The sequence below is a fragment of the Hyaena hyaena genome, unplaced genomic scaffold, assembly GCF_003009895.1.
Source record: "Hyaena hyaena isolate Hyena2069 unplaced genomic scaffold, ASM300989v1 scaffold_713, whole genome shotgun sequence".
Classification (NCBI taxonomy): Eukaryota; Metazoa; Chordata; class Mammalia; order Carnivora; family Hyaenidae; genus Hyaena; species Hyaena hyaena.
The window spans coordinates 327848-352044 of NW_024081334.1; the positions used below are offsets into that span (position 1 = coordinate 327848).

At 42.4% G+C, this 24197-nt stretch overlaps 1 protein-coding gene across 2 annotated transcripts in view; it reads left to right on the plus strand.

Annotated features, from left to right (window-relative positions):
- Positions 1-24197, plus strand: part of ARHGEF4 (Rho guanine nucleotide exchange factor 4) — a 135977-nt gene that overhangs the window by 46336 nt on the left and 65444 nt on the right. The window contains exon 1 of one of the 2 annotated variants that reach the window (XM_039217647.1): positions 8580-8608. The exons of the other annotated variant lie outside the window; for it this stretch is intronic. The gene's annotated coding sequence lies outside the window, so the exon portion shown is untranslated. Of the gene's footprint in view, positions 1-8579; positions 8609-24197 lie in introns of those variants that run through there. 2 annotated transcript variants of the gene reach the window in all.

Sequence of the window (24197 nt, forward strand, 5' to 3'; positions counted from 1 at the left end):
CAAGTGAGCTTAATACCCCACTTACAGCAATGGACAGATCAACTAGACAGAAAATCACTAAAGAAACAATGGACTTATATGACACATGGGACCAGATGGATTTGAAAGATATATTTAGAACCCTACATCCTGAGGCTATGGAATTCACATTCTTCTCAAATGCATGGCACATTCTCCAAGATAGATCACATACTGGGACATACAACAGCCCTCACTAAATATAAAAAAAATTGATATCATACCATGCACACTCTCAGATCATAATGCTTTGAAACTTGAAATCAATCACAGGAAGAAGTCTGGAAAACCTCCAAAAACATGGGGGTTAAAGAACACCCTACTAAAGAATGAATGGGCCAATCAGGCAATTAGAGAGGAAATTAAAAAATATATGGAAACAAATGAAAATGAAAAACAACAATCCAAAAACTATGGGATGCAACAAAGGCAGTCCTAAGAGGAAAGTACATTGCATTCCGGGCCTATTTCAAGAAATTAGAAAAAGTGCAAGTGCAAAATCTAACAGCTCACCTAAAGGAACTAGAGGCAGAGCAACAAGAACGCCCTTGTAGAACCCAGTAGAAGAAGAGAAATAGTAAAAATCAGAGCAGAAATAAACAACATAGAGACCAAAGAAACAATTGAACAGATCAATGAACCAAGAGTTGGTTTTTTGACAGACACATAGACCAATGGAACAGAATTGAGAACTCAGAAGTGGACCCAAAAGTATATAGCCAACTGATCTTTGACAAAGCAGGAAAGAATATCCAATAGAAAAAAGACAGCCTTTTTAACAGATGGCGTTGGGAGAACTGGACAGCAACATGCAGAAGAATGAAACTAGATCATTTTCTCACACCATGCAAAAAAATAAACTCAAAATGGATCAAGGACCTGAACGTGAGACAGGAAACTATCAACACCCTAGAGGAGAAAGCAGGAAACAACCTCCTTGACCTCCACCGCAGCAACTTCTTACTTGACACATCCCCAAAAGCAAGGGAATCAAGAGCAAAAATAAACTGTTGGGACCTCATCAAGATTAAAAGCTTCTGCACAGCCAAGGAAACAACCCAGAAAATTAATAGGCAACCAACGGAATGGGAAAAGATAGTTGCAAATGACATATCAGATAAAGGGTTAATATCCAGAATCTATAAGGAACTCACCAAACTACACGCCCGAAAAACAAACAACCCAGTGAAGAAATGGGCAGAAGACATGAACAGACACTTCTCCAAAGAGGACATCCAGATGGCCAACAGACACATGAAACGATGCTCAGCATCCCTCCTCATCAGGGAAATACAAATCAAAACCACACTGAGATACCACCTCACGCCAGTCAGAGTGGCTAAAATGAGCAAATCAGAGAACTCTAGATGCTGGCGAGGATGTGGAGAAACGGGCACCCTCCTACACTGTTGGTGGGAATGTAAACTGGTACAGCCCCTCTGGAAAACAGTGTGGAGGTTCCTCAGGAAACTAACAATAGAACTCCCCTATGACCCAGCAATAGCACTGCTAGGAATTTACCCAAGGGATACAGAAATGCTGAGGCATAGGAGCACATGTACCCCAATGTTCATAGCAGCACTCTCCACAATAGCTAAAACATGGAAAGAGCCTAAGTGTCCATCAACAGATGAATGGATCAAGAAGATGTGGTTTATCTATACCATGGAATACTACATGGCAATGAGAAACAATGAAATCTGGCCATGTGTAGCAACATGGATGGACCTTGAGGGTGTTATGCTGAGCGAAATAAGTCAGGCAGAGAAGGACAAATATCATATGTTTGCACGTATAGGAGGATTAGGAGGAACTTGACGGAGGAACAAGGGGGAGAAGAAGGGCGGAAATGGTGGGGGAAAGGGAGAGAGGCAAACCATGAGAGACTCTTGAATGCTGACAAAAACTGAGGACTGATGGATGGGGGGGGGGAGGGGGGATGGGCATGGAGGAGGACACTTGTGGGGATGAGCACTGAGTGTTATGTGGAAACTAATTTGACAATAAACTATTTGTAAAAAAAAAAAAAAAAGAGTTGGTTTCTTGAAAAAAGTAAACAAAATTGACAAACCTCTAGCCAGGCTTCTCTAAAAGAAAAGAGAGAGCACCCAAATAGACAAAATTATGAATGAAAATGGACTTATTACAACCAACCCCTCAGAAATACAAGCAATTATCAGGGAATTCTATGAAAAATTATATGCCAACAAATTGGATAACTTAGAAGAAATGGGCAAATTTCTAAACACACAGTCACTACCAAAATTCACACGGGAAGAGATAGGAAATCTGAACAGACCCATAACTAGTGAAGAAATCGAATCAGTGATCAAAAATCTCCCAACAAATAAGAGTCCTGGACCTGATGGCTTCCCTGGGGAATTCTACCAGAAGTTTAAAACAGAATTAATACCAATTCTTCTCAAGCTATTCCAAAAACTAGAAATCGAAGGAAAACTCCTGGATTCATTTTATGAAGCCAGCATCACTCTGATTCCCAAGCCAGACAGAGATCCAGCAAAAAAGAGAACTACAGGATCCTCTTCTTTGTGAATTTTCTTTCTTCAACTGAAGGTCTGTCAGTTTTGTTGATCTTTTCTAAGAACCAGCATTTGGTTTCTTTTATTTTCTCTATTCTGTATCTGTTTTTTTCTATTTCTCTATATTTCTGTTTTTTTCTGTAATTATTTCTACTCTAACTTTTATTATTTCCTTCCTCTGCTTGCTTTAGGTTTTGCACTTCTTTCAGTTTTGCACTTCTTTTTCTAGTGTCATAAGGTGCAAATTTGGTTGTTGACTTGAGATCTGTCTTCTTTTAATACAGGCATTTGCAGCTATAAATTTCCCTATAAGCATTGCTTTAGCTGTGTCCCAAAAGTTTGGGTATATTTTGTCTTCATTTTCATTTCTCTCAAATGTTTTCTGATTTTTCTTTTGGTCTATTCTTTGACCCATTGGTTATTTAGGAGTGTGTTATTTAATTTCCACATATTTACGAGTTTTCTAAAAGTACCTATTACTGATTTCTAATTTTATTCCATGTGGTCAAAGAACATGTTTTGTACTGTTTCTATCCTTTTAAATTTGCTGAAGCTTGTTTTATGGACTAATACATGGTCTATCCTAGAAAGTGTCCTATGTGCATTTGAGACTAATGTGTCTTCAATTTTGGGTGGTATTCTATAGATATCTAGTAAGTCTAATTGGTTTTTGCTGTTGTCCAAGTCTTCTATTTGTGTAATCTCCTGTACAGTTTTATACATTATTGAAATTTGGATATTGAAACCTCCAACTATTATTGTTGAATTATCTATTTCTCCCTTAATTTCTATTGGTTTTTTGCCTTATATATTTTGGTGCTCTGTTATTATGTATATATGTGTTTCAATTGTTATATCTTCCTGATGGATTGACCCTTTTATTGTTAAACTCAGCTTTTAAATTCCACTGATTGGCAGCTGATTGCTCTACTCTTCACAACAATTCTTTGGGGCATAAGTTGCTCAAATTCTGGCTCCTTTGAAGGAATAGTTTCAGAGATCTGTGTTTGGCATTTGTTCTGATCCCAGAAGGGCTTATTCCTAGTTCTCGCTTGCAAAGTAATTGGCTTATAATTCTAGGCTATATCTTCATTAGATCCATGAATATGTTCCCAAATGCCTTTCACCAGAAGCCCTGCTGCTCTTGGGAGCACCTTTAAGTTTAAACTTCTCCACGCTTTGATACAAATAAGGGCAGTTCTTCTGGGAGGAGATTAGCAGATAATCTGTTTTACGGCCTTCCCAGCAGTCAAAATTCTCCCCTTAGGTAAAATATTTGAGTAAGAGCTCTGGAGCTGGGTATGTGGATAATATCAGGCTTCTCTCTGAGTGACAATCACCAAAGGAGTGTACATTGGTCTATGGTTCCCTGGGCTTTCCTGGCATGGAATCCAGCCTCACAAGCAGGGGGAAGAGATATCAGAGCCTCAATATTCTCAGTGTGCTGAAGAAGGGAGTCCCCACTGCTCAACCATTCTTGCCCAGGACTTAGTCTCAATAATAGGTAGCAGAGGACAGAGTGAAAAACACTGCTCCTCTAGGGAAGTAAGCTCTCCAGCTGGGAAATAAGACAGGGAGCTCTATGTTCTTTGATTTAGCCATCTAGAGAAGAATCTCCAACTCACTGAGCTGGGAAGAAGGGGAGAAGGAGTGGTCCTGGTTCAAATATCACAGACTCTCACATTTCTTAGTAAACTTTCATTGATTTTCTTGAACAAATGTTTCTTTATTTGCTATTTGCCCCTAGGAACATATCTAGAGGTTTTAAGTGGTTATTTTTAAGTAATTTCCACCAGTTTCATTGGGGAGTGGCTCAGTAGCACTCATCATTGTCCTGCTTGCCTGCAGACAGTCTCAATTTTCCTTATTATTATAACTGTGACTCATCTCAGGAAGAGTCTTAAAGGAGATAATTTGGATGACTGAGCCTATATCATACTTACTCAATATCAAGATCCATTGCTTAAACTTCCTCATTATATCCCCAATAGCTAGCAGTATGCTCTGTACAAAGTAGGCTCACAGTGTCTCTTGCCAATGATATGGATAATAGTCCAACAATAACTGTCTAGAGAATCCTCAAAATCAGAAAGAAAGGAATTAACAATTCCACAGTGGTTCAAAGCATAGTTGGTGAGCACTGAAATCAATTCCACCACTTCCATATATGTGTCCTTGGATTATTCTGAGCTTGTTACTTTCAACTGAAAAATGAGGCTAATAACGGTGCCTACTAGTTAAAGCTGCTGTGGAAGTTAAATAATATATGCAAATTACTTAATGCCTAATATATACTTAATAAATAGCTGCTAATAGTTCAGACATTGCTAGGCACTGTTGTATATGCACATATCACTTCATGTAATCCCTACAATAATCCTGCAAAAATAGTTCTCAGTATCATTATTTGATGGGTGAAGGGAGAAAGACTTATGAAGTGTCAATAATTTGCCCAAAGTCACAAGTAGTAAGAGAAAACCAGAATTTGAACCCAGATCTCTCTGGTGTTAAAGCTTCTTTCTGTTTAACACTATGGTAGAAACTGAAGTACAGGGTTAGCTAGGAGAGACAGAACAGAAGCTACTCTAAATTTAGACAAGTATCTGTTTCTACATGTACAGTTGAATTGCAGCTCCAATTTTCACATCATTTAACCAGTCTCAAACAGTGATCCTTCTGTGATGATCTTTCTCATAAAGATGGTGTATTAACATTAATTCAGATAGATAGATAGATAGATAGATAGATAGATAATTATAAACCTACCATGTGATGGCAAGAGAACCAAAATTTCCTCTCTTCCTTAATAGTATCAGAAATGGATGAGTTTTATGGGTTCCCATGCATCAACTTTTATTCCCCAAGATTCCCTTAACCTTGGATAGTATGTAGTAATTTCAGCTGCCATCACCACTGTGGTCTTAAGAAATGTGGATCCCTTTTTCATACCATAGCTCAAACGAGGATACTCTGATCTTCCCTGCAGTAGAGCTGAGACCAGGATAGCTGGTTCAAGTAAGAATTACTGAAGTCTCAAGAAGACTTAAAAGAGAAATGGACTCAGAAAAAGCATGGTGCTTGGCTGGCTGGCTGACAGTGGCTTACACAGGCTAGATCAGTTCATGCTGCTGCCATCTGGAGGCACCACCTTTGTACTATCCACTTAGGATCACACATCATCTGCTCAAAGGCCTGAACCCCCAGAAGAATGTTCCCTTCCTGCCTATTTGGCCTCTTGCTCAGTTCCATGCCCCCACTCATTCCTCCACAGGCATTTACCAGGCACCCAACCTGCAACAGGTGCTCTGCACACACTGAGACACAGTGGTAGGTAAGGAGCTGCTGAACTCACAGCATCCACAGACAACAGATAAACAACCAGCCATTGACAGATGAGTCCTAGGAAGAAATAAATAAAGTTTTTCTGAGAAGGTAACATTTGCTAAGATCTGATGCTGAGAAGGAGCATGTACCTTGAAAAGCAAAAAGAAGAGCATTCCAGGTGAAAGGAACAATAAGTGCAAAAGCCCTGAGACTAGAAGGCAAGGTGGCCTCCGTGGCTGGAGGGCAGAGAGCAAAGGATAGGGGAGATGATCAGAGTTGGAGAGATAGGTCAGGTGAGAACACAGGGTCTTGTGGGTCTGGCTAATTGTGAAGAGATGCCTCTGAAGGGTTTGAAGCATGAGCATGACACGGTATGATTACATTTTAGAGCTCTCTGGGGCTCCTCTGTGGAACAAGTTAAAAGACTAAAGCTGTCTTCCAAGCACAGCATGATAGTGGCAGCAGTAAAAGACATGGACAACTTTGACACTTATTCTAGAGGCAGAACCCAGACTTGCTGATGATTTGGGAGTGGTGTCTCATGATCTGTGCCTCATGCTGGCAGTGACCATCTCCTTCCTGATAGTTCTTCCCACCCACAGGAGCTTACTCAGAACCCTCAACCTGACAGCCACATAAGAACGTGAGGGGACCCTCCTTGCAGAACTGCCCATGATCAGGAACAAGGGGAGGGAAGAGTTGTTCTTCCTAAGGGCAGGAAAGGATAGAGGCATGGATAAGCAGTGTGCATTCCAGGTATGGGGTGGTTAGGAAAGTACAGTTTCCCCAGACAAGTAGAGAATATTGAGGGAGGAGGTCTTCAAGATGCAGATTGGCTAAGTCACCCCCCAAGGCCCATCAACTGCACACCCAACAATGTCGGTATTACTGTATGCTTGTATAGGGCTTTGTGCTTTATATAAATGTTGGTATGCCATTGTCCCCAGCCCCTAAGTCTATTAAAAGCAGCAATTATTAATATATTAATCTGATAGAGGAGATAACAGAGGGCCTACAAGGAGAGTAGACAGATATCTATGAAGACGCAGTGTCCCCCATGGTACAAAGCTAGGAGCACACAGAGGAGGAGACAGGCAACATGAAATGGACCCCAAATGCAGAGGAAGGGAGAAAATGACCACTTTTCCAGCATCCACCCTATACCAGCTGGTATGTGGCAAGTACCTCACATTTCATCTTCACTATTGTTACTACTTCTGCCACTTTAAAACCAGCTTCCTAGGGCTTGGAGGGGTTGGAGGAGGGATGTTGCTGGGGAGGGGGAAGGGAGGTTAAGAGATTGGGAGGGAAGGTCATTGATCCCGATCAGCCCATACAATCCATATTAGGACTTCCGCTAACATAGCTCACCTCCAAGACCAAGTCTCCCACTGTTTTCACCTCCTAGATTTTGTATTTCCTATAAGTACTTCTTGATGTATTGTCCTTGTCTGAAACAGCAACAGCGGAGGTACTTCACCCTTTAGGCACACCCCAAGAACGTGCAAAATGCTCACGACTGTCTGGGAGGGTCCAAGGAAACAGCAGCTTTTTTCCCTAATAATCCCTATCCTCCCCCAAACAAACCCCTGTAATCCCTGGCTCTCTGTCTTGTGCTTTGGGGCTCCCATTTTCATTTGTGCCTGTCACTGGGCTGTTTCAGACACTTCCATGGTGGGGAGGAGGACCCCACCTTTATGGTCTCTAATCACTGCAGAGCATCGGGACAGCGTACCGCGAGCGGGGCACGTTCCTGCAGACTGCCGTCCCCTCCGCACACCGTGCGCGCGGCAGGCCCGGTGGCTAGGGGCGTGTCCCGGCCAAGCGCGCTCCCCCGAGACGGTGTTCACGGACCTCTGCCCGAGTCCCTGCCCCGAGCTCCCGCCCCGGATGGGCACGGACGCGCTGCCCCCAGTCTGAGCCGGGTCCTTGCCGAGCAAATGGGAGCGCCCACCGGCCCTACTCACCCCCGTGGCCTCGGGGCGTCCCCTCCGAAGATGGCCCCAGCCTCACACGCGCGCAGGAATGCTGGCGGCGGGGCGCGGCCCTGCGGGGACGAGGGTGGCCGGTGCCCCCGCGCGCCGCGCCCGCGCCCGCCGCCGCCGCCGCCGCTCCAGGTTTGCGTGCGCGCGTGCGTGAGCGCGAGCCGACCGGGCCCGCGACCCGCACCCCGGTGGCCGCCGCGGCTCTGCGCCCGCCAGGCTGGCCGGGAGTGGGCGGCCAGCGGACCTTGCCCGGAGGCGTCCGGCCTTGCCCGAGCCGCGCGCCCCGCGCCCGCAGAGGGTCCCCGCCCCGCGCCCGCAGAGCCCGAGCGCCCGGCCGCGAGCCTCCTTAGCGGAGCCCCATGATGTCAGCGGGGCCGGAGCGGCGGCCGGGCGGGGACGGGGCCGGGGAAGCCGCGCGCCCGCCCGCACGCCCCTCGCCCTCCGACGGCGCCGGCCTGGCCCCCGGCCCGCTCGCCCCGCCGCCCGCGGCCCCGCCGCCCCCAAGCCTGTGGCTGGAGCTCGGGCCCGCCTGCACCAGGGCGCAGCAATGCCCGAGCGAGTCGAGCGGGCAGACGAGCGGCGACCTCGGCAGCAGCAGCAGCAGCAGCGGGGGCAGTAGCGCCGGGCTGTCCCCGGGCTCGGACTCGGACAGCAGCGGCGTGGTGTGCGGCGGCAGCGGGGGCATGCGCGGCGCCCTGTCGCGCTCCTGGAGCCTGGAGAGCCTGCGCTCGGCCACCGCCGGTAAGGGCGCCGACCGCGCCCCTGCCGCGCCCCACGTCTGTCCTCTCGTGAGCTGCCGCCTCCCTCCTTCCCCGCGACACTGTCTCGCCTCCCCCGCTCCCCTCCCTCACTTTATCTGTTTTTCGTTTCCATTCTCTGGTTCCTTGCTGCCCGTTACTTCGCCCTCTAGACTCCTTTTCTTTCCCCTGATTATCACCGCCGCCGCCTCCAGGAATACTCCTTTTCTTTCCCCTGATTATCTTCTGATTTACCACCGCCGCCGCCGCCTCCCGTCATCCCTGCCCCTTCTTTCCTGCACTTCACCAGTGGGCTACCTGTTACAGCTGAGACCTTGTTTGCACCCCACTCCCGTAGCAGGGCGCGTCGTCAGCTGGGAGACTGAGTGTTTAAGGTGAGACTAGTATTTGGTCTTTGATGCAGCTGTTCTTGACCAATGGCACGCGCTGGCTCTTTGACCTCTGTAAAACAGAAGGTGGGAAAGGGCTCGCTGGTCAGGGGTGGACCAGATTCATTGTGTTTGGTCCTGGCTTCAGGACAGAGGCTCCCCACCCAGAGGAGGGGGCTTGTCTTGGATACACTGAAACAAGCAGTGCTGTCTCTCCGAGATACGAGTGTTCTGGCGTCCCCAGGGACTTAGTGCTCCCGTTCTATTCGGAGGATTGAGATCTGGGTACAAATTGGGAAGACTTTGACCCTACATATTATTTAAGGAAGTCCAGAGTGGTTTTATAAATGGTGATCGCCAGCCCTTGGTTAGTTGACAAGCTGGATTCTTTGTATTTTGCTTCTTGTAAACATTCAAAAAGTTATTTTTGAGCCCCTGAGGTGGAAGCTGTAAAGGAAGACAGGTGCTGCCCAGATGTGAGAAATCAGGTGGTAGGGGCAGGAAGTAATGTGTGCATTATGCTTGTACGTAGGGTAGAGGGTGCTGCCTGTAGTCCTACCTAGTGGTGGAGGTGGAGGTGAGGCTCTATGTGTTCGCTGGTCTAGCTGCAAACCCAGAGAGGAGCAGGGAGGAGGTAGAGAGGAATGCAGACAGCAGTTCTCGCCCTCCCCCAGGGTGCAGCACAGACCATGTTGGAGAGTTAAAGGTTGGTTCCCAAAGGTTGTGAGAGTACCTTACTGACAGATACAGGGGTGGGACTCTGCTCTAAAATCATTGGTTAGACAAGGAAAGTGAAGGATGCCCAGACCCTTGTATTGAGCACTCCGTGATTCTCATCTGCCCTGTCCCAAAACAAACACATGAAACTCAGAAAGGTTGGTGTCTCCTCCAAATAAAAGTTTTTCAAAATTCTGCAGCTCTGACACCCTCCCATCCCAATTCCCTTGAAACTCTCTCTCCTCTCTGGGGTACTTAAGTAGAAACCCCACTTGAGAAAAACCAAACTAGATAATACCGTAAGTGAGACTTTAAGGAAACTGGCAGAGGACTCCTTTTTTTTTCCTCTTTGCCCAAATGGCTTTCCTTCCACTTCCAGAGTGAGAAGACATACCTGCTACACCTTAGCAATGACAAACGGGCCCAGAGAAGCTCCAGCGGTTGTCCCTGGTGCCCGCAAAGACTCCTTTGCCCCAGAGCAGGCATGAGGCAGATGGAAATGGCAGAAACCCAGGTTTATTAGGTGACCCTGAGATTCAGGGACTCCCCAGACCACACCAGGGGCACAGAGGCAGCCTGGATGAGTTTCAGAGATAATGGACCACCGTTTGTGTGTGTTGGAGGGTAGGACAAGGTAAAAGCTAAGGCTCAGAAAGCTGCTTCTTGAGGGCCTCAGAGATGCCCCTACAATGGGAGAGCAGGGTTTAAAGCAGCGAGATATTGGAAGAGTTTATGTGAGGCCCAGAGTGAAATGCCATGCCCCTCACAGAACACAGATATCACTAGGCGTGTGGACAGAACAGTGCTCATGCTCAAGGAGTGCTAGTCAGTAACCAACTACAGAAACCCAGGGCTTGAAAGCATTTTGAATTCCCTCTTCACCCTCTGCCCTCAGTTCCATCCCTCAGCCCTCTACTGCCTGCCTTATTTTGGAAGCGCTGTATCAGTAATATTCAAAACTAGACTTGTAACAGTGTACTGCCATGAACGCCGTAGAGCTTTGCGTGTCTATGAAGCCATCTCAACTGGATTCCTAGAGAGAATTAAGCCCTAATGTCCTAAGACATCTACTGTATGCAATGCAAGAACTTTCTTCTCTTCTTCTGGAATGGTACTAGCTATTTGCCATCCTTGGGAGGAATTGAGAAAATAAGCACTCATGTAATACTCTTTGAATCTGTGGTTTAGATGGAGAGATCTTCTTGGAAAGGCTGCCATAGATGGAGATTCAATGGGAAGGGCAAAAGGAAATTAATTTTTTGAGCATCTTCTATATGCCAGGTATGATGCTGTATATTACCTCCTTCCCCACATAAAATCCAGTGAGGTAAGCATTATTACCTACAACTCAGGTACAAAAACAGGCCCAGAGAGATGCAGCAACTTATCCCAGTCTGCCTAGCGAGGTCATGCCTCACTAGAGCTCCAGGTCTGGATCCGTGTGATTCGATATCAAAGTGGTGTCTTGACTACTTGCATGCTGTTATCTTTATTCAGCAGTCACGGTTTTTTTCTAGATCCCAGTTACCCCATTTTCAAAATGAAGACATTGAAATCAAAGACCTGACCTCTTTTCTAATCAACCATAAAATTCCATGATTCCAGTCAGAGCTATTGATTTGGGGTGGATACCCTACATGAGTCGGCATTTATTGTGTTGTGTTTCTGTTTGGTCTCTGGCTCTAAGACAAAGCACGTGTGTGTTTAATTGAACTGTGTTTTTCTCTTAAGAAAGATTAAGAATTACCAGTAAAAGATCCTTAGCAAACTTAATTATTGTTTTTGTGATTTTTGTAATGGAGTGTATTGCTGAACATTTTTGTGGTTGTCAGCAAGAACCAGAAGGGCTAGTACTTGAGGCTGGAATTGCAGCTCACCTGCAGGGCGGAGCATCAGCCAAGGAATCTACCAGAGACATGTGGACTCCTTATTTCCAAAAGACTTCTTGAATTTTAAATGTAGAGTCTTGGCATTTTCCATTGAAATCTCACTTTTCCTGGTGTAGAGAGGGCTTTCCTTAAAGGCAGAACCTGAAAATAAAACATAGTTGACATGGTGGAATTTCTGTAACTTCTTTCTGTCCCACTGTTCTCATCTCCGCCTAAGCAAGCACCTATAGTCTCCACCGCCCTCAGCCATGTTATCACACTGCTGCTCCTGGGCTCAGGCTCTTAAAATTCCTATTCCAGGTGTCTTGTCTGACAGACTTAATTCTCAGTTCAGGCTTCTGGGGTTGACAGTTTTCTCTACCTGTGCTTTTGCATGGTTAATGCCTTATGATTTCTTCTTGGGAGAGAATGCTTGCAACTTCCACATTCCTCTACAAGTCCCTGAGGCATTTTTCTGACTTGGATAGGAATCAGACTCACGAGAGGGCTAGGCCTCTCTTGCAGTCAGACATTTATTTAACACTTTTCATGTTCCAGGCACAGCACTAGGCGCTAGAGATGGTAGGCAAATCATACAAGGTTCTTGCTCTTAAATAAATGACAGCACAGAAAGAGACAGTGACAGCTCATTATAAGTGCTCTGATAGAAGTAAACCCAGTGGGATGTTGTGTCAGGGGTTTCCAAGCCACTCTCAGTGGATGATTCTCTAGAAAGACTCACACAGCTCAGAAAAGCTGTTACACCCAGATTCCAGTTTATTACAGTGGAAGCATACAGGTTAAAATCAACCAAGGCTAAAGGAGCATAGGTCATAGTCCAAGAGAAACCAGGAATAAACCTCCAGATGTCTCCTCCCATATGGACCATGCTTAGTTCTCCCAGCAAAAATGTGTGACAGTATGTAGGAGCATTGCCAACCAGGAGAGTACTTTGAAGCCTTGGTGTCCAGGGTTTTTATTGGAGGTCAGTTACTTAGGTATGTAGTGCCTATAAGACTGACCTTAGTTACTTAGTCTCCAGGCTCTCCATAGGTCACACTGATACAGTGTAGCCCAGGGACCCCATGGTAAATCACACTGTTAGTATAAACTGTCCAGGGTGACTGAAGTCCCCAGGTATACAAAGCCACTCTTATCAAGCAGGATATTTCAGACACTTAGAGTCAATCTTCCTTGAAACAGCTGAAGGCTAGCCCTTTTTTCAAAATGCATAAGGTTTGAACATCCCCAAGCCTTTACTGCACAGATGAGGAAGCTCAGAAGAGAGGCACCAGAGTCTACCTGTTCTGAGGAGCAGAGATGAAGAGGAAGTAAGTCAGAGAAGCCCTTCAGGAGAAGGTATTGCCTGAGTCTTCATGCCTGCAAGTTAGCTGGAGTGAGGAGTAGAAAGAACCTTCAGGAAGAAGAGCCAACATAAACAAATGCAGTAAGATGTTCAAAGAAAGGGAGCCTGTGTTTACAGAATACCTGTGCTGGGTACTGTATCAGGTGCTTTAAATATACAGGAATTGCTAATGATATGGAATGAGGAGCATAACAAGAAAGAAGGAGGACCAGGCTGTGGCCCCATGCTAACAATTGTGTACTGACAGTTCTTAGAGCAATGGAAAGGTTTTAAGCAGGACGTTGATGTGGACAAATTGCTTGCATACTGTTTTTCCTTTTTTATTTTATTTTTGGAGTTATACACAGTAAAAGTTACTGTTTTGCTGTACAGTTCTACGAGCTTTGACAAATGTATACAGTCATGTAACCACCATAATTAAATACAGAAGAGTCCCACTAATCTAAAAACTCAATGCTGTCCCTTTGTAGTCAACCCCTCACCCCTCCACCCCCAGTTCCTGGCCAGTCTAGTCTCCATCTCTATGGATTTGACTATTCCAAAGTGTCATATAAATGGGCTCATATCATATTGCCTTTTGAGGGTGACTTTTTTCACCTGGCATAATGCATTTGAGGTTCATCTGTGTTTTTGCATATATCAGGTTCTTTTTCCTTTTAATTGCTGAATAGTGTTCCACTGAATGGATATACTACAGTTTGTTCACTAATTTAAGGGCATTTGGGTTGTTTCCAGTTTTTGTCTATTATAAATAAACTACTATGAACATTAGTGTACGAGTCTTTGTATGGACATAAGTTTATACCTGGGAGTAAATTATTGGGTCATTTTGTAAGTGTATGTTTAACTATAACAAGCTATCAAACACTATTTCAAAGTAGCTGTACCATGAAAATTTTCATTCTCACCATCAAAGTATAATGGTTCTCATCGTTCTGTATTTTTGTCAGTACTTAGTATTGCCAGTGTTTTATCTGTGTGATATCTCATTTGGTTTTAATTTGCATTTCCCTAGTGAGTATGATGTTGAACATTTTTTCATATGCTATTTGTCACTTCTTTGGTGAAGTGCCTGAATCTTTCTCCCAGTTTTTATTGGATTATTTGTTTTCTGAGTTTTGAGAGTTCTTCATGTATTCTGAATACAGGTACCTTGTCAGATATGTGATTTGCCAATATTTTTTCCAATCTATCACTTGTATTTTAATTATTTAAAAGTATCTTTTGCAGACCAAAAGTTTGTAATTTCAGTGGAACGCAATTTATCATTTTTCTTTTATGGACCATACTTTTACTGTTATATCCAGGATATACTGAACCTAAACACAGAGGACTTTACTGAACCTGAGGACATAGAGTTTCCTATATTTTCTTCTACACAGTTCCATAGTTTTATATTTTATACTCAGATTTTTTATCCATTTTGAGTTAACTTCTATATAGTTTGAGAGGGTCAAATTTCAGTTTTTTGCAGTACCGTTTTTTAAAAGACTGTCCTTTCTCCATTGAACTGCCTTTGTACCTTTGTCAAAAACCAGCTGTCTACATTTGTGCCTCTATTTCTGGACTGTCTGTTCTGTCGCATTGATGTAAGGGTCCTGTCCTTTTGCCCACACCATTTGTCTTGACTACTGTAGTTTTGTAGTATGTCTTGAGAAAGATATGTGAACCTTCTCATTTTATTCTTTTTCAATATTACTGTAGTTATTGTATTTTGTCTGCCTTTCCATGTGCAATTTATAATTAATTTATCAATATCTACAAAATGCCCTTCAGTCTTGATGCAGAGTATGATGAATCTGTAAATCAATTTCAGGAGAATTGAAATCTTGACAATATGGAGTCTATCAATTTATGGATATTGTACCTTGGAGGCTAAGAAGCCAAGCCATGGACCACCCTCCAGATCTCACCTCTGGTACCTCTAGATTTGAGTGAATCCCTCCCTTCTAGAGGTTTCCTAAATATCCTCCTGTTCCTGAGCCTGCCAGAATCTTACCTTCCTCACTGACCTATAGGGCTGGCAACTGTATAAGCCCCAAATCAAACCAGTTTTTCCAAGAAGGCTTTATGAGCATTGACTGCATGAAGTCAATTTTAACTCCTTAAAAGCATCTGGGTATATTTCATTGAATTCATATTCTTTAATTCATATTTTTAAAAATGATATTCCATGCAAGGCTTTGGTTGTATAGCCAAGTTTCCGGGTGTGCCTCCTTGTTAGAAGGACAGATTCTTATTGAACCTATGCAAACAGTTATATTGCTATGAAAATAAGAATACTCAGAGTGTCCTAATTCTAGAGGGGTCAGGCAGGGAGAGAAAGTTATGATTAACAAATGTTTCATTTTACAAAAGCATGGTGTACGAAATGGTTTTTCTTCAGCTAAAGAGGAAAAAAGTGATTCCTTATGTATTCAGAAAATAGAAAATTAAAATATTGACAATGTTTCAAAGAAAACCCATAATCATCCCTCATCAATTCATTCAGTTTAATATAATTAATTATTGCTCTGGTCTGTCTTGGTATTGCAGTCTCTTAAACCCATCTGCTTTTCTGCTAGAGTTTTAGGAAAACCCTGTTACAGTCTCAAAGTCGATTATGTCATATCATCAGAACCCTACACCCAAAGGTACCTGGCATAGTCCCTCTTATGGGGTTCTGAGACAGTTCTTTGTTGAAGATGAAGCTCTTGGGCCAGTAGCTGAAGCATCAGAATAAAACAAAAAACTATCTGCAGAAGACTTAAAGTGTGTGTGGTTAAATTATTACTAATAATTTTTAAAGTAAAACAACTCATCAGAATTCATAGTAAGAATAGTGTAACAGACAAGGAATTTGGATCTTTCTGCCATATACAAAACAAGATAACAAAGGCAATCAAAACTTTTCAGACATAGTTATAAACATAATGATTATCCCTATTTTCAAAGAAAACAGCTAACATGATAGCTAATTTATTAAAATAAATGAACATCCTTACAGAGAAAAAATCTTCTGATATAATATATAATAATCCTGAGAAAATTTATTATGAATATATAAACCATGTAGTTAGAATATAGCAAGAATATCTGTAACAAGATTGAATAAGTCTGGAGCAGGTCCTAAACATCTGTATATTAATAAAACTGTGTAAATTTTATTATTTCAATCCCCAATTGAAACCACTGGCCTAAAAAATGCTAGATTCAAATTAAAAAAGTAAAGTTGCAACAAAGTTAACATTTAAAATTAAATGAAATCATGATCTATCACACTATGTTATTATTGAATGATACCAGGCAAAGTAGGCTCAATTCTCTGGTAAATAGGAACACATCATGGACAGCAAGGGCATTTGCAATTCTACAGGAACTTTCCATAAAGCATACAATTTCTGAAATATTTATTTTAACCTTTTACCCATTCACATTTAACCTAGGGAAGGTCAGACATTTTTTCTGGACTTGATAGCTCTTCCCATTCAACTCATCTATGGTAACATGTCAAATAAACATAAGTATTTCTAACAACTATCTTTTTTTACAAGGTGAAAGAACAAATGCTTTATGATATTCCAAGGACCCTCTGGGAGATTCCAAAGGCAGTTTCAGGTTCAAAAGTTATTTTAAGGATTTAATTTTGGAAAGACAGAATATCAAAAGTTGTCAAGAGATTTGAACAGTGATTATGATAGGATCATGGGTTACTGAACACTTGACTATTAGTTTAACCAAAGTGTATTTCTAAAATAAAGATGATTGCAGGGGCACCTGGGTGGCTCAGTTGGTTGAGCGTCCAACTTCGGCTCAGGTCATGATCTCATGGTCCATGAGTTCAAGCCCCATTGGGCTCTGTGCTGACAGCTCAGAGCCTGGAGCCTGTTTCAGATTCTGTGTCTTCCTCTCTCTGCTTCTCCCTGCTCACACTCTGTCTCTCTCTCTGTATCTCAAAACTAAATAAACATTTTAAAATGTTTTTAATAAAATAAAATAAACATAACTGTAAGGAATCTTAGCTCTTTTCTAAGAGACCTTTGTGACCTGGAGTAATCAGAGACATGGCACAGTCCACATAAAACACAAAGATTGGTTTCAGAATCTACAGAATCTCAGCTGTCTAGGCACAGTACACAGAAAGCAATAAATAACCCTTTGCAACCTCATGTTAAGAGCAAACAGTAATCCAAGAAATTTTTGTCATTTTAACAAAGAAAACCAAATTCTTTTTTTTTTGCATAAGTATATTTGATACTATAGCTCTTTTTGCTAATCTTATAAAACCTAGCAACCTTTCATCATCTTTGACCATGACAAGTTGAACTCTTCTCTCACAACTTTCTAGTTCTGTCTATGTCCCTCACAGTGTACTTTCCAAAATGGAAAAACACATTCATTAAAAGACATATAGATATATATATACATATATATATGTATATATATAGTCTCTCTGTAGCATTAAAAAAACAAGAATACATAAACTTTATGTTTAGTAATCAATGAACGATTCAGTATTCTATCTTACTGAAATAATCTAAATATCTATTGAATATCCATCAGTTAACTCCAAGGTTAAGTGATATAAAAATATTGGAAATTATATTCAAGCTGACATACTTACTATTGAAAGAAAATTTGTTAGAGTAATGATTACAAATGCATATTTTTCAGACTCTATGCTGACAGCTCAGAGCTTGGACCCTGCTTCAAATTCTGTGTCTCCCTCTCTCTCTGCCCCTCCCCAGCTCATGCTTGCTTGCTCTCTCTCTCTCTCTTTTAAAAATAAACAAATTCATATTTTTCATAATGGTAACATTTAGTTACAGTAATGCTAGCTTATACAATCAGTAGGACTGTATAAGTTTAGGAGGTACTTACCCAATAGAATAAAAACCTATACATATTATTAGTTAACACTAATAATTATTTAACATGCAGAAAACATCACTCCATTTATTAAGCCAAATATTTAACTAGTCTTGTCTGCCAAAGATTTACCTAAATTATCTGACCTTAAACAGTTAGACTGTTTCTGAGTTATTTTTTTCACCTTGAAAATGTTTGAGGTTCAGGGCACCTGGCTGGCTCAGTCAGAAGAGCATCCTACTCTTGATCTTGGGGTTATGAGTTCAAGCCCCACATTAGATATAGAGAATATTTAAATAACTAAAATTTAAAAAAAAAATTTGAGGTTCAATTTCCTTAACTTCTTTAATATTAGGAATATTCAATTATTACAAATGATAATTTGTTTTCTTTTTTTAAATAAGTTTTTTACATTTATTTATTTTTGAGAGAGTGTGAGCAGGGGAGGGGCAGAGAGAGAAGGAGACACAGAACCTGAAGCAGGGTCCAGGCTCTGAGCAAGCGTTCAGCACAAAGCCCGACGGGCTCAAGCCCACAAACCATGAGATCATGACATGAGCTGAAGTCAGACACTTAAGCTACTGAGCCACCCAGGCACCCTGCTAATTTATTTTCAAGTTGATCAGAATAGAGTTCCTTTAAGAGACTTTATAATCTAATTTGGTAATACTATCTGAAGTTAGGAAAATATTACACACATACACAGTGAGAGGGAAAGACCTTTCTGAACATAGAGAGAAAGCTTATAAGCTTCAATCATAAAATTTCAGCCATGGGTCAAGCATACACAAAACTCACCAGTCCAGATAGCCACATGCTGGTGGGCATGAAATTCTTAATTGATTTGACCTTAAGGTAGACAAATAGACAAGCAGAAGGCAAACAAACCAGATTCTCTGCCATCTTCACTCAACAGAAACAAGATCTCTATAAATCATTATCTGTTTACAGAGATCACCAAATGATCAAACCAAGAAACCAAAAGAATCCAGCACCAGAAATCAAGTGAACATTCAAAAGGTATCAAAATCAAATCCTTACCATGCTACTGATGGCCACAAGTCCAGAGCCCAGGACCAGGAGCCCCACACACCCTTGATTCCCCAGCACCATTTGGAAAGAAGAGGCTCATCCACTAGGTGGAGCAACCAGGGATCTGAAGGCAGACTCTGGTACTGTACAAGTCACAGAACCAAAATTGCCAAAGATAAAGAGCACTGGGCAATAAAGATAGTTTTATTCAGGCTACTGCAGTAGAGAGAATGTTCCTTACCAAGGAAAGTCTCTGAGAAGAGGGAGAAAACTTGGGCTTTTATAAAACAAGGGAGTTGTTACAGAAGGGCAAAGGTGATCTTACCTCAGGATATGGGAGAATAGGGTGGTACTTTGTGGTAGCCCTTTCACAGAACACAAAAGGATCCAAAAGGAGAGAGTTTTTTCTGTTTTCTGGGACCACAGGGATTAGCTGAAGCTCAGCATTGTCAGAACTGTTCTTTCCTTTTATATTTTCAGGAGATTATGTAGACTTGAGGTTATTTTTCCTGCACTGTTTGATAGAATTCAGCAATGAGAAAGAATGAAATCTGGCCATGTGTAGCAACATGGATGGATCTTGAGGGTGTTCTGCTGAGTGAAATAAGTCAGGCAGAGAAGGACAGGTACCATATGTTTGCACGTATAGATGAATGAAGAGGAACTTAATGGAGGACCGTGGGGGAGAAGAAGGGGAAAAATATTTGGGGAGAGGGAGGGAGGCAAACCATGAGTGACTCTTGAATGCTGAGAACAAACTGAGGGCAGATGAGGGTGGAGGAGAGGGGAAGGGGGGTGATGGGCATGGAGGAGGGCACTTGTGGTCATGAACACTGGGTGTTATATGGAAACCAACTTGACAATAAACTATTAAAAAAAATTCAGCAGTAAAGTTATCTGGGCCTTGGAGGACTGGGCTGTTGTGGTTAGAAGGGTTTGTTTTACTATGAATTCAGTTTCTTTAATAGAAATATGATTATTCAAATTATGGACCTTTGATAGTTCATGTGTTTCAAGGAACTGGTCCACTTCAACTAAATTTTTGGATGTATAGGCATAAAGTGTTCCTAGTTTTCCCTTACTATGGTTTGGTAGAGTGTTCTTGGTTTTCTTCTTGTTATTGGTAGTTTGTATCTTCTTTTTTTATTTTTCGCACAATCTAACTAGAGGTTTTTAGTTTTATTGACTTTCCAAAGAATCGACTATTGGTTTCATTTACTTTTTCCTATCTTCTTGTTTTTAATTTCATTGATTTCTTCTCTTACCTTTATTATTCCCTGTCCTCTGTTTTCTTTGGGTTTATTCTGCTATTTTCCCCTAATTTCTTAAGGTGTAAGTGTAGATAATTGATCTGAAACCTTTCCCCTTTTCTCATAGAAGCATTTAAACTTATGAGTCTTCCTCTAAGCACTGCTTTAGCTATATCTCACAAATTTTTATATGTTATGTTTTTATTTTTATCCAATTAAAAATATGTTTTAGTTTCCCTTGTGACTTCCTCTTTTATCCATAGATTATTTCACTTTTTTTAAACTTCCAAATATTTAGAGATTCTTCCAAATATCTTTTATTGGTTTCTAATTAAATTCAATTATTGTCAGAGAACATAATTTTGTATGATTTAGTTCCTTTTAATTTTTAAGGCTTTATATTGTGGCACAGAGTATGGTCTATCTCGGTTAATGTTGGGTGCAAATTCCATCTTAAAAGATCATCATTATTATTATATAAGGAGAACAATCAGGAGTCTAGCATGAATAAGCTGAGCTGGAGAGAGTTGAGCTCCCAGGTTTTGGAGTAATTAATTAAGACAAGCAAGAATGGGGGCACCTGGTTGGCTCAAATGATTAAGCATCTGACTTCAGCTCAAATCATGATCCCATGGTCTGTGAGTTCGAGCCCCACATCAGATTCTGTGCTGACACCTCAGAGCCTGCAGTCTGCTTCGGATTCTGTGTCTGCCTCCCTCTCTTCCCCTCCCCTGCTCATTCTCTCTCTCTCTTTCTCTCAAAAATAAACATTAAAAAAAAAAAAAGACAAGCCAGAATGAAGCACAAGGCAAGCCCTTAATCACTCACTATGATATATAAGCAAGAAGAAAAAGCTCTGGCTCCCTCAGTGTTCCATTTTCCCAATTATCAGGGCAGGTGAGGATAGTGTCTCACTGCTGAGAGAGGACAGAACAAAAGACTCCTACTGTCTAATGGATATGGGGTGAGGGGTGAAGAGCAGGGAAAAGATAGGAATACTGGGTACTGAGTCAAAGTGGAGAAAAAATCTTCAAGTTTTCTCTCCTCCCCACTATTAGGAGGTCTCTGCAGAGGCACCTGAGTAATGCTTTGCCTGAAGGCTCCCAATAAAGAGGTCTCCAAATGGAGGCTCCTGGGCTAGGAATGCAAGGATATATGAGAGCATGGCTGCTTCTCTTGGCCAGGAGGTCTGAGCCCTAACTACAGCTCCCTTCAGAGACAGCAGTGTACTGGCTGCCACCAAGTCTGCTGTGGGCAAAGAGGGGGGAATAGCTTTCCCCAGGAAAAGTCTTTGTGATTGCCAATGATCAGACCTAAAAGATCCCACATAGGTTTCTGGCCAGAAACCAGACTTCTTAGAGTCTCTTGTGGATATCTAAGTAAGACAAGATGGTGGTCATGAGCTAAAACACTAATAATAGGGGAAGACTTGAAAGTAGATTTCACAGATGTTGAGTAGGAGGTGTTGCCAGGACTGGTAATAGATTGGTGTCAGAGTTGGGTTACCTGAGAAACAGACTCAGAGAGAATCAATAGGCATGAAAGGAAGGGAAGGACCTTCAGACTTGTCTTGAAATGGGCCAAGATGGTTTGGCCTTTGTCCTTCCACATCGACTGCTGTAGGGGACCTGGATAGAGGGGCAAGTCCTTTGGTAAGGTGGCTCCTTAAGGCTATGGCAGTCACTGAAAGGACTGTCACTGAAGGCTGCCTTCAGTTTCCAGCACTGGGAAGCAAGTCTTTTATCAAAAGGAGAACTGAGTGGTGGCTCACAGCAAAAGGGAGTCTATAATTCCTAGATGTTTGATCTAGATGCCTGGGTAGATGGAGATGCTCTCACTGAGGTAAGTGGTCCAGGACGAACAGGTTTAGGGGAGGAAGATACTGAGTTAAGTTCTAAACATGTTGACAACTTAGAAATCAGTAAACATAATCAGATCCCCTTCTTCTAAGCATATAAAGAATTAATTGTGTTAATCATGTTTTTATTTGCTAAAGCTTTGACATCTTGGGCCCTTGCTGACATTATAGAGAAAGCCACTCCCAGACTACCTCTTTCCTAGAGAGCAAACACTCCATTCTCTTCTAATGAAGACCAATCAATCCAGAGCCCACACTCCCAACCCCCTCTTTTATGGGGTTCTCACACTCAATGCCGCTATCTATCCTTCTGCCCTAATCATCCCAGGTTCAGAGACTAGACGACTAGGGACAGCCCCTGGATCTTATTTCAATATGCTAAAATTATTCACATGAGCCTATTCTAAGCCTAGTTACCCCACCTCACCTGAAACCACCCATGTTTTTCCCCACTCCATGTACCGCCTAATTGATGCTGGTGCTTCCCCATGTGGCCTTGCATGGCATACCATGCTTTCTGTTCATGGGGAACTCTGAATATTAACTTATTCCTTCATGAAAGTCATTTCCATGTTCACATGTCTTAGCATACCTGATTAAAACAAGTCTGCGGTACATTTTTAAACACCAGTTTAGGAAATCTGGACTTCCAGACTTGTCAGTTAGGTACCTCTCCACCCACCTCTGCAGTCAGTAGTTGAAAGGTGCTTATGAGGAAGAGAAAGAAGAAAGTCCACTTTAAGGATTTTTTAAGGCCACCTCACAGCTATCCTATTTCATAAATAAGAAAAATGGGATCTCACAGAGTTTAAGTAACTAATTTACGGTAATCACATCACACAGCTACTTGATTATCTTAGAGTTGACCTCAGGTCCCTCAGATTTCCATGTTTGTTCAATTTTAGCTGCCTCTGATCTGAGGCTCCTATTTGGATTCTGCTGAAAAACAAGAACATTGATTCATGGGGAGATTGTCTGAGGCCACTTGGTGAAAGTGAAACTAGAAATGTGTACCTGAGAGCATGTGGCCTGGAGCACTAGATTTGAGCATTGTTCAGTGGGAAAAAAAAAATCCATAGATCAAGACCATTTGGAAAATGCAGGTTAAAATGTTTCGGAAACCATAATTTTCCTATCTGTATGTAGTGCTTTCAAAATTAATTTGACTCTACAATTCCTGTGTGTGTGTGTGTGTGTGTGTGTGTGTGCACGCACATGCGCATGCACATGCACGTATATGTACGTCTGAGGTACACACAGGAAATACCTCACCCTTTAGTTTCCTGCTTGCATCTGCACCATGGGGTGCCATTTCCTGGGCTGTGAGATGGGATGGTTAGACACTCAGGTGAGAAGTTCTAAAGGAACCTTCTGAATAATGCTCACTAAAATCAGCTAATAATAGTGCCAGCAAATAACTGGTTTTGAAGGGAGGAGGAAACATGAAGCCAGATGTGAAAACTTCCGGAAGTTTCAGAAAATCAGATAGACAACTCTCAATGAATCCATAAATCTCGAGTGAAAACTTAACGTATGTTAAGATGCACTGAAGAAGAAAAAATGGGACCCCATAGACTGGAGGCAGGTGATGTAACATAAGAGATACTAGGTTAGGTGAAAGAAGAGATGTGCTATAAGAAAGGCAAAATGCAGTCTGACTTTCAGAAAGCCTGGGAGTCAAGGAGGGGTGAGTGTGTGTGTGTGTGTGTGTGTGTGTGTGTGTGTGTGAGAGAGAGAGAGAGAGAGAGAGAGAGAGAGAGCGAGAGAGAGAGATGTGTCATATGCTGCTTTTCTGTGCACCAGCTTCCTTCTTAGTCTGCTTAGAAAAACAGTGCCTTCTGCAGGTTGTCTGGAGCAGCCCACAGTGTTCAAGGTCAGATGTTGCAATCGTCCTCACATTCCCAATTTGAAGTCCCTTGAGGAGGATCCCAATTGCCTTAACACTGTAATCATCTGAAGCCAGCACAGTCATGATTGCCTATCATTCCAAGAGGTATCTGTAGCAGGGATTTTCTAGTCTCATTAAAAAACTGCTATTTATACACAAGAAGCAGTGGAAACACTGTTGCTAGAAAGCAGCTCAGACACCACTGCTGAGGAGGCTGGATGGGGAAAGGCTCCAGCAGGCTGGCCAGGCTGGCTCTGAGGGGTTCCAGCTGGAAGGGTGTGCAAGCGCAGCTGGTCTGTACTTGTGCACAGGAAGAAGAAGGGGGCTGGTGGGGAACTGGGGACAGAGCTCAGGACCTCCACTAGCAGCCATAGGGA